Here is a 10,593-nt window from a genome sequence, read left to right as displayed (position 1 = left end):
CTATCCACAGTAGACCCATTTAACTCCAGTGGCGTGTACATCCTCGGATGTTGAGCCCTTCTAAAGTCTACAATCAGCTCCTCAGTTTTTGTGACATTCAAGAGGATGCTGTTGTCCTGACACCAGAGTGCCAGATCAGCCACCTCCTCCCGGTAGGCCTTCTCATTGTTATCAGAGATCAGGCCCACCACCACAGTGTCATCAGCAAACTTGATGATGGAGTTGGAGCTGAACCTGGCCACACAGTCATGTGTGTACAGGGAGTACAGTAGGGGGCTAAGGACGCAGCCCTGGGGGGATCCTGTGTTCAGGGTGAGGGGGTTAGAAGTATGTCTCCCCATCTTGACCACTTGGGGCCTGGCGGAACAAGACTGGAATATTGTTTTTCTTTCTGTTCAGGGATGCTATGGACATATCCCTCAACATTGTCCTATCCACACGCTCAATACAGATAGGGTTCAGGATGAAGTGGACAACTCTGGATGCCCAAAGAGAGACACAAGATGCTGGAGTGACTCAGCGGAAGGAATGGGTGACCTTTCAGGTCGAGACCCTCTCGACCCAAAACGTCACCGATTCGTTTTCTCCAGAGATGCAGCCTGTCCCGCTGAGTTACTCCAGCATCTTGTGTCTGTCTCTCTTTGGTGTAAACCAGCATCTGCAGTTCCTCCCTGCAGACTCATATCCAGCAAGAATCAAGTAACAATTTGGAATGACACTTTCCCAAAACAATTGCTGTATCTCCATCTACAGAGAAGAGCCCAAATTAAGTTAGTCGTTTGTATTATTGTATTGAGAGATGTATTTATTTCATCCAAGAGACAGGGAGTAAACATACAACATAAGACAGAAACTGCACTTGACAGTACATAGAACATAATGCAGTATAGCACAGGAAGTACTTTGGCCCACAATGTCTGAGCTGAACATGATGCCAAGTTAAATTGATCTCCTCTGCTTATTTGTGATCAATATCCCCCCATTCCCTATAAATTCATGTGCCTATCTAAAATCTACACTCATCATCAGGAACCAGTGTGTGGGGGGGGGGGGGGGGGGGGGAGGGGGAGGGGGGCAAGAGCTGTGAACTGACAATAAGAACAGAAAGTGCTGGGAATACACAAGGGGTTAAGCAACGTCCATGGGGCAAGTAGCAGAGCGAACCTTTGAACAGAACCAAGATGTTAGGAAATAGACAGGGGAGGAGTGAATTAGTATGAGTGCTAGGCCTCCACGTCATGGTGGGCCCGGAATTCTGAGGTGGGGGGAGCAGGGGAACAAAGGTAAGGCCTCTACTGAGGATCAACCATTCAATAGCATAGATGCGACGGGTATTATAAAAATGCAAACAAATTAGCAAACAGAATGACAGTAAGTGACTTAAAAATGGAAAGATCAACGTGTGAATGTTTACAGCTGAGCAGTAGGTTCATTTAAAGAAGTATTTTATTCATTTAAAGGGACAAATTTGTTTCCAAACATGACAGTTCCGGATAAACTGTAACGACAAACATTGTTTCATTACATGCCCGGAATATTTACATTTTTCATTACTTCAGCCCCTTTCGTTTTCAAAACGGCTGCACCCTGGTCAACAACTGAAAAGAAAAAAGTTCATTTGATGAAATCAGTGCACTTGTTTTGCTGTCCACTATCACTATTGAACTTGAGCTGGAGCTGCCTGCCTCAGCCTAGATTAGGGGTGCCAACCTCCTCACTCCCAAGGTGACGTCACCGCCCCGCGCCCCGCGCCCCACGTACCCTCGCCATCAGCCAGCGTCCACTTGCTCTCCTCCAACAATGGCGGCCGCCCGGGCCGGGATGTGGGTTGCTGTGCAACCTCGGTTAGGCGGCACCCGGACCTACACTGTCCGGGACTACAGCGGCCCCTGGGCTGCAGAAACTGGGCCTACAGTGTCCAGGTCTACAGTGTCCAGGCCTACAGCGTCTGGGCCAACAGTGTCCTGGCCTACAGTGTCCAGGTCTACAGTGTCCAGGCCTACAGTGTCCAGGCCTACAGTGTCCAGGCCTACAGTGTCCAGGCCTACAGTGTCCAGGCCTACAGTGTCCAGGCCTACAGTGTCCGGGCCTACAGTGTCCGGGCCTACAGTGTCCGGGCCTACAGTGTCCGGGCCTACAGCGTCTGGGCCAACAGTGCCCAGGCCTACAGTGTCCAGGCCTGCAGTGTCCAGGCCTACAGTGTCCAGGCCTACAGTGTCCAGGCCTACAGCGTCTGGGCCTACAGCATCTGGGCCAACAGCGCCCCCCGGACTTAATACAGGACAAGGGCAGTTCCGTACGGGACAAACCAACTTAGCCTAAAATACGGGATGTCCCGGCTAATACGGGACAGTTGGCAACCCCAGACTCGCATGGCTGCATTACATTGCTCCAAACCAAGATATCCTATCAACCACAGTTCCAGTTTAGGGGATTTCAGGGATGGTCTGAAGAAGGGTCTCAACCCGAAATGTCACCTAATCTTTTCCACCAGAGATGCTGCCTGGCCCGCTAAGTTACTCCAGCTTATTGTGTTTAGGTAGGGGATTTTAAATCCCAGGGTCGACATATCTGAGAACCCCTGGACTGTCTGAGTCCCTGGGGTGGGCTGTCTCAGTCTTCATCTCCCTGGGCAGGGGGAAAGCCCTCGGGTGGTGTTACAACAAAGTGCCAGTTGCCACTCACTGAGGACTCTACATAATTGGGGAGATGTAGAAGATGTAGAGTATGGAAACAGGCTCTTTGGCCCAAGTTGTCCATATCAACCGAGATGCCCATCAACACCAGTCCATTCACCCACTTTAGGCCCACATCCCTCTAAACCTTTCCTAGGGTCACAGAGTCATAGTTTATTTTGGTTTAGAGATACAGCACGGAAACAAACCCTTCGGCCCACAGAGTCCGCACCCACCAGCGATCCCCGCACATTAACGCTATCCTACATACTCTAGGGACAATTTTACATTTATACCCAGCCAATTAACCTACAAACCTGTGTGTCTTTGGAGTGTGGGAGTAAACCGAAGATCTCGGAGGAATGCCACGTGGTCACGGGGAGAACCTACAAACTCCGTACAGACAGCGCCCATAGTCGGGATCAAACATGGGTCTACTGTAAGGCAGCAACTCTACTGCTGCATCACCATGCCACCCTAGAGTCTTTTGAGGATGTAACTAGGAAAATTGACAGGGGAGAGCCGGTGGATGTGGTGTACCTTGATTTTCAGAAAGCCTTCGACAAGGTCCCACATAGGAGATTAGTGGGCAAAATTAGGGCACATGGTATTGGAAGTAGGGTACCGACATAGATAGAAAGTTGATTGGCAGACAGAAAGCAAAGACTGGGGATAAATGGGTCCCTTTCAGAATGGCAGGCAGTGACTAGTGGGGTACCGCAAGGCTCGGTGCTGGGACCGCAGCTACATACAATATACATTAATGACTTGGATGAAGGGATTAAAAGTACCATTAGCAAATTTGCAGATGATACAAAGCTGGGTGGCAGTGTGAACTGTGAGGAAGATGCTATGAGGTTGCAGGGTGACTTGGACAGGTTGTGTGAGTGGGCGGATGCATGGCAGATGCAGTTTAATGTGGATAGGTGTAAGGTTATCCACTTTGGTGGTAAGAATAGGAAGGCAGATTATTATCTGAATGGTGTCAAGTTAGGAAAAGGGGACGTACAACGAGATCTGGGTGTCCTAGTGCATCAGTCACTGAAAGGAAGCATGCAGGTACAGCAGGCAGTGAAGAAAGCCAATGGAATGTTGGCCTTCATAACAAGAGGAGTTGAGTATAGGAGCAAAGAGGTCCTTCCTGCAGTTGTACAGGGCCCTAGTGAGACCGCACCTGGAGTACCGTGTGCAGTTTTCGTCTCCAAATTCGAGGAAGGATATTCTTGCTATTGAGGGCGTGCAGCTTAGGTTTTGGTCCAAGTAATACAATATCTATCTTGTCGTCATTGAGTTTAAGAAAGTTAGCATTCATCCATTTTTAATGGAAAATAGGCAGGAGGTCAAAGAACTGAAGGCATTTGCATTGGGTTTGACAGAGACGTATAACTGAGTGTCATCGGCATAACTTAGAAAATTCACATTGTCCTGTCTGATAACTCCTCCTGGGGGCGGCATATGTAAGGAAAAGTGTAACGGGCCAAGGCAGCTACCTTGTGCTACATCGAAGAGCACATCATGTAGCCGTGGTACATAGTTCCCAAGGCTAACAATGCACTTCCTTCCACTTATATATGACTGGAACCAACTTAGTACGTGACCTGTCGAGCCGACCCAGTTTTCTAGGCGAGGTGGTGCAGCGGTAGAGTTGCTGCCTTACAGCGAATGCAGCGCCGGAGACTCAGGTTCGATCCTGACTACGGGCGCTGTCTGTACGGAGTTTGTACGTTCTCCCCGTGACCTGCGTGGGTTTTCTCTGAGATCTTCGGTTTCCTCCCACCCTCCAAAGACGTACAGGTATGTAGGTTAATTGGCTTGGTAAATGTAAAAAATTGTCCCTAGTGGGTGTAGGATAGTGTTAGTGTGCGGGGATCGCTGGGCGGCGCGGACCTGGTGGGCCGAAGGGCCTGTTTCTGCGCTGTATCTCTAAATCTAAACCTAAAAATCTAAAATCTAAATCTAAATAAAAATCTATAAGAATACTGTAGACACAAAATGCTGGAGTAACTCAGCGGGTCAGGCAGCATCTCAGGAGAGAAGGAATGGGTGACGTTTCGGGTTCAAAACTTTTATCGTTTCGTCAACAGAATCTCCCTGGGTGAGAGGAACGAATGTACTGACAAGCTCAGAAAATAGGAGTTCTGCTGCTGGATATAAAAAGCACCTTTTACATGTCGACTCCAGGGGGCGCCTAAACAACTTTAAAAACACATCAAAAAATACACAGTAATGGTCAGAAACAGTAAAATCAGACGCCAGGATGTTATCAATTTTTAACCCTTGGGATATCACCAGGTCCAGTGTATTTCCATGTTTGTGAGTGGCCTCGTTTACATGTTTAGTAAAGTCGAGGGTAAGCTCAGAAACTCTGTCACATTGAGGTCTGTCCTGTTGTTTACATGAATGTTGAATTCTTCATTTAAAATCACTCTGTCGTATCTCATTATTGCCAATGAGGTCAATTCAGAGAATTCATATGGAATAAGGATAGTTGACTGGGTGGCCTGTACATAGAAAGATAGGAAATAGGTGCAGGAGGAGGCCATTTGGCCCTTCGAGCCAGCACCGCCATTCATTGTGATCATGGCTGATCATCCACAATCAGTAACCCATGACTGCCTTCTCACCATATCCCTTGATTCCACTAGCCGCTAGAGCTCTATCTAACTCTCTTTTAAATTCATCCAGTGAATTTGCCTCCACTGCCCTCTGTGGCAGAGAATTCCACAAATTCACAACTATCTGGGTGATAAAGTTTCTTCTCACCTCAGTTTTAAACGGCCTCCCCTTTATTCTCAGAGTGTGTCCCCTGGTTCTGGACTCCCCCAACATTGGGAACATTTTTCCTGCATCTAGCTTGTCTAGTCCTTTTATGATTTTATACCTCTCTATAAGATCCCCTCTCATCCTTCTAAAAGAGTGTGCAGTGTACTTACTGTACAGTGTTAGAGTGAGCACAGTTTCATCTGTTTTAAGGTTAACAGCAAGATATTCAAAAGAGCAGTATCTCCCAAGGTCAACCTCTGTGCACATAAAATCTTTTGTAAAAATTACATCTACACCCCTATCCCTTCCACTTTTCCTGACAGATTGGAGAAAATTATAGTTAGGTGGGCAAACTTCATTAAGTGTTGGCACTCCATCAATGTACAGCCATGTATCCACCAAAAACATAACAACAGACCCATTTTATTTTGTGCATGCATATGATTTCAGATTGTGCAGAAGAAGTTCTCATAGTTGATTTTTTTAACTGGCACTAGATTTAAACTGCCCACAGTGTGCAGAGATCTATTTAAAACTCGACCAAGTGGACCCGTTGGACTCAAACCTCTCCTGCATTGGTGCAGCACCCTCTCCTCCCCCCTTCCCCTCTCCCCCCCACCCCTCCCCCCTCCCCCTTCCCCTCCCTCCCTTCCCCTCCCCCCCACTCCACCCCCCTCAACCCACCTTATCCTCCCTCCTCCCCCCTCCACCCCCTCCCTCCTTCCCTCCCTCCCTAGGAGAGAGATTTAAACTTTAAAATGTGAAGAACTTTAAAAATATAACAACGATTTCAATGAAACTTCTTCCATTAGCACCAAAGGGACGATGGTGAGTAAGGTGGGCCTAAAATTGTCGCGCTATCGTGTACCGTTTTGGCTGTAGTTCAGGAACAAACAAACAAACAAACAAACAAACGTTTTAGTATATAGATGGATCTCGGTGTAATCGTCACGGCGATAGTGAGCAGTTGTCTAGAGGGTTTATGTAAAATTGAGGAAGAGTTTTTATCTGAAAAATGAATGGGCTGGGCAGAGATTTTCTGCCGGAGCAGAGGGGGAGGGAATGTTTGTGGGAGATGGACTGTGGCCGTAGGTATGTCCAGATCATCTCCAGCGTGAGGGGACAAATTAATTAGTCAGCCACGTGGGGTCGTATGCATCGCGTGTAACAGGTTATTAGACAACTTTCGTGAACCAAGGCTGTTGGGTGCATGCCGTCTTTCATAAAAAGCGCTGGATTTCCCCAGAAAAGATTTAAATTGTCGACAAAATGAAAGCTGCTTGAGCGTGAAGGAGTCAAGACGGATGAAGTCGTGCCGACGGTTGGAAATAAAAAGGTCCAGAGAGGGTAGGAAGAAAGAGCAGATACTGGTTTACACCGAAGATAGACACAAAATGCCGGAGTAAATCAGTCGCTGAAAGGAAGCATGCAGGTACAGCAGGCAGTGAAGAAAGCCAATGGAATGTTGGCCTTCATAACAAGAGGAGTTGAGAATAGGAGCAAAGAGGTCCTTCTGCAGTTGTACAGGGCCCTGGTGAGACTGCACCTGGAGTACTGTGTGCAGTTTTGGTCTCCAAATTTGAGGAAGGATATTCTTGCTATTGAGGGCGTGCAGCGTAGGTTTACTAGGTTAATTCCCGGAATGGCGGGACTGTCATATGTTGAAAGACTGGAGCGACTAGGCTTGTATACACTGGAATTTAGAAGGATGAGAGGGGATCTTATCGAAACATATAAGATTATTATTATTTTTTAATTTTTTTTATTTTATTTAAGTTTTAACAGAACTCATACATGTTACATTTCATAGTAAGCAATAATAACTACATTATAAATTCGATTATACACGTATTGTTCTGTATTATCTCCCCTCCCACACCCCCCCTTCCCCCCCACCCCCCAGTTAAAAAGAAGGAAAAAGAAAAAGAAAAAGAAAAAGAAAGAGAGGAAGAAAGAAACCTGGAGTCCAGAAGGAGACACTTCCGGGTAATTTCTTATTAAATTCTTATTAAAGGTATCAAAACAATCCTGAATTTAAATATTTCCAATTCTTAATCCTAGCTTTAAAATGAATGGGTTCCACACCTTCAAGAAGAAGTCATATCCATTTCTCAGATTATACGTTGCTTTTTCTAATGGGATACAACTACGCATTTCTGCATACCATCTTTCAAATCTTATTTCATTTTGATCTTTCCAAGTGACCGCTACACATTTTTTTGCTACTGCTATTGCTATTTTGAGAAATCTTTCCTGATGTTTATCTAAAATTAGCTTTGGTAATATTCCTTTTGTATCTCCCAATAAAAACAACCTTGAATCCAATGGTATGATCTTATTCATCAATTGTTCCAATTTTTTTTTTACATCTTTCCAAAAAGGAGTTACCTTCTGACATGCCCATGTAGAGTGTAAAAAAGTACCCACGTCTTGGTTGCATCTAAAACAAATTTCAGATGAGTTTGGTTTTAAATTGTTTAATTTTTTCGGGGTTAAATATAGTTGATGTAAAAACTTATATTGTACTAAACTATATCTCACATTAATAGTATTTTTCATACTATCTAAACACAGTCTTTCCCAACTTGGTTCATCAATGATAATATTAAGATCTGTTTCCCATCTTTGTCTTGATTTTTGAATTCCTATCTTTGGACTAGATTTTTGTAATAATTTATACATTGATGATATAATTTTTTTTATTCCCTTGCCCTGAATCAAGGATTCAATTCCTTTAATCTGAAATAGAGACATTGAATTACCTAACTTTTCCCTTAAAAAAGATTGTAATTGATAATAGAAAAAAATACTATTCCCTGGAATTTGATATTTATTTCTCAATTGAGAAAATGTCAAAAAGTTATTTCCTTCATAGCAATCTCCTATATTTTTAATACCCTTCTGTTCCCAGACTTGTAGTATTTGAATATTCCAAGCAAACGGCAATAATCTATTTTTTACTAATGGAGTTTTAGCTGTTAAAAAAAATCTTTACTGTTTTCAACAATGTATTAATTAAATGTTTTAGCAAAGGTGACTCTTTATCCTTAACTAATAGCTTCGCTTCCCATTTATATATAAATTCTTCTGGACATAACTCTTTTATTTTATCCATTTCAATTTTAACCCATGCTGTTTTTCCACCCTCTTGATAAAAGGATGAAATAAAACTCATTTGTGCTGCCAGATAATAATTTTTAAAATTTGGTAATTGCAATCCACCTAATTCAAATTTCCATGTTAATTTTTCCAGAGACATTCTTGCCATTTTAGAAAATTCCTCACAATTTTGTTCAATTCTTGAAAAAGATTATTTGACAAAGGTATAGGCAGTGTTGAAAATAAATACTGTATCCTCGGAAAAATATTCATCTTAATACAGTTCACTCTCCCTATCAATGTAATTGGAAGATTCATCATTTCTTCAGGTCCTCATCTATTTTTTTTATTAGTGGTTTATAATTTAATTTATACAAATTATTTAACTTATTATCTACTTTAACTCCTAAGTACTTAATGCCTTCTTTTTGCCATTTAAACTGACTTTCTCTTTTACATTGATCATAATTGCCTTCAAAAAGAGGCATTATTTCAGTTTTATCTTTATTAATTTTATATCCTGATACTTTCCCGTATTCTTCCAATCTGAAATATAATTTTCTTAAGGATTCCAATGGTCTAGTAAGACAAATTAAGACATCATCTGCAAATAAAGTAATTTTGTGATCTTCCTGATTAACTTTAAATCCTTTAATGTCTGAATCTGATCTTATTAGTTCTGCCAGAGGTTCAATAGCCAGTACAAATAGAACTGGTGACAAGGGACATCCCTGTCTGCTAGATCTTTCCAAATTAAATGGTTGAGAAGATTGGCCATTTGTCACCACTTTGGCTTTAGGTTGTTTATAAAGAGCTTTTACCCAGTTAATGAAACCATTCCCCAATCCATACTTCTCTAATACTTTAAATAAAAAATCCCATTCTAACCTGTCAAACGCCTTTTCAGCATCTAAAGCAACTGCTACGCTTAATTCCTTTCTGTTCTGTGCTAAATGTAAAATACTTATAAATCTTGCTACATTATCAGATATTCTCCTTTTTTTGACAAATCCAGATTGATCCTCTTTAACCAACTTAGGTAAAAATTTTGCCAGTCTCTTTGCCAAAAGCTTGGCAACTATTTTATAATCTGCATTCAACAGTGATATTGGTCTATACGTCTATACGACGATGCTTTTGAAGGGTCTTTCCCTTTTTTTTGAATTACAGTTATAATTGCCATTGAAAAGGATTCCGGTAATGTAGAAGTTTTTTCCGCTTGTTGTATCACTTCCATAAATACTGGTAACAACAAATCTTTAAATTTTTTATAGAACTCTGGCGGGAAGCCATCTTCCCCTGGTGATTTATTACTTGGTAAAGAATGTAGTACTTCCTCCACTTCTCTCAAAGTAAAGGAGGCATTTAGTCCCATCTGCTCCTCATTAGAAATTGTTGGTAATTGTATCTTAGATAAGAAATTATTTATCTTAATTTCATCCTTTTCAGATTCAGAATGATACAGGTTAGTGTAAAATTGCTTAAATACCTCATTAATTTCTCTAGGTTTATAAGTAATAGTATTTTGATCTGTTCTAATTGAATTTATTGTTCTTAATATTTGTTCTTCTTTCAGTTGCCATGCCAATACCTTATTCGCTCTTTCTCCTAATTCATAATACCTTTGTTTAGTTCGTAATATTAATTTTTCTGTTCTATAAGTATGTAAAGTATTGTACTGACATTTTTTATTTCCAAGTTGTATTTTTTTTGTATCTGAAGAAGCATTCTGTAAGTCTTTTTCTAATATGGTGATTTCTTTTTCTAATCTTTCAGATTCCTTCCTATAATCTTTCTTTATCTTAGATGAGTAGCTTATAATTTGGCCTCTCAAGTATGCCTTCATTGCATCCCATATAATGAATTTATCATTAACTGAATTTAAATTTGTTTCCAAAAATAATCGAATTTGTCCTCGAATAAAATTGCAAAAGTCTTGCCTTTTCAATAGTAAAGGGTTGAGTCTCCATCTATATACTGACTGTTCTTTATCTGGCATCTTAATTTTCATTAATAATGGTGAATGATCCGATAGCAATCTAGCCTTGTAATCTAT

This window comes from Rhinoraja longicauda, chromosome 35 (genome assembly GCF_053455715.1).
Source record: "Rhinoraja longicauda isolate Sanriku21f chromosome 35, sRhiLon1.1, whole genome shotgun sequence".
Classification (NCBI taxonomy): domain Eukaryota; kingdom Metazoa; phylum Chordata; class Chondrichthyes; order Rajiformes; family Arhynchobatidae; genus Rhinoraja; species Rhinoraja longicauda.
The sequence above is the reverse complement of the archived record's forward strand: the minus strand, read 5'-3'. Positions refer to the sequence as shown.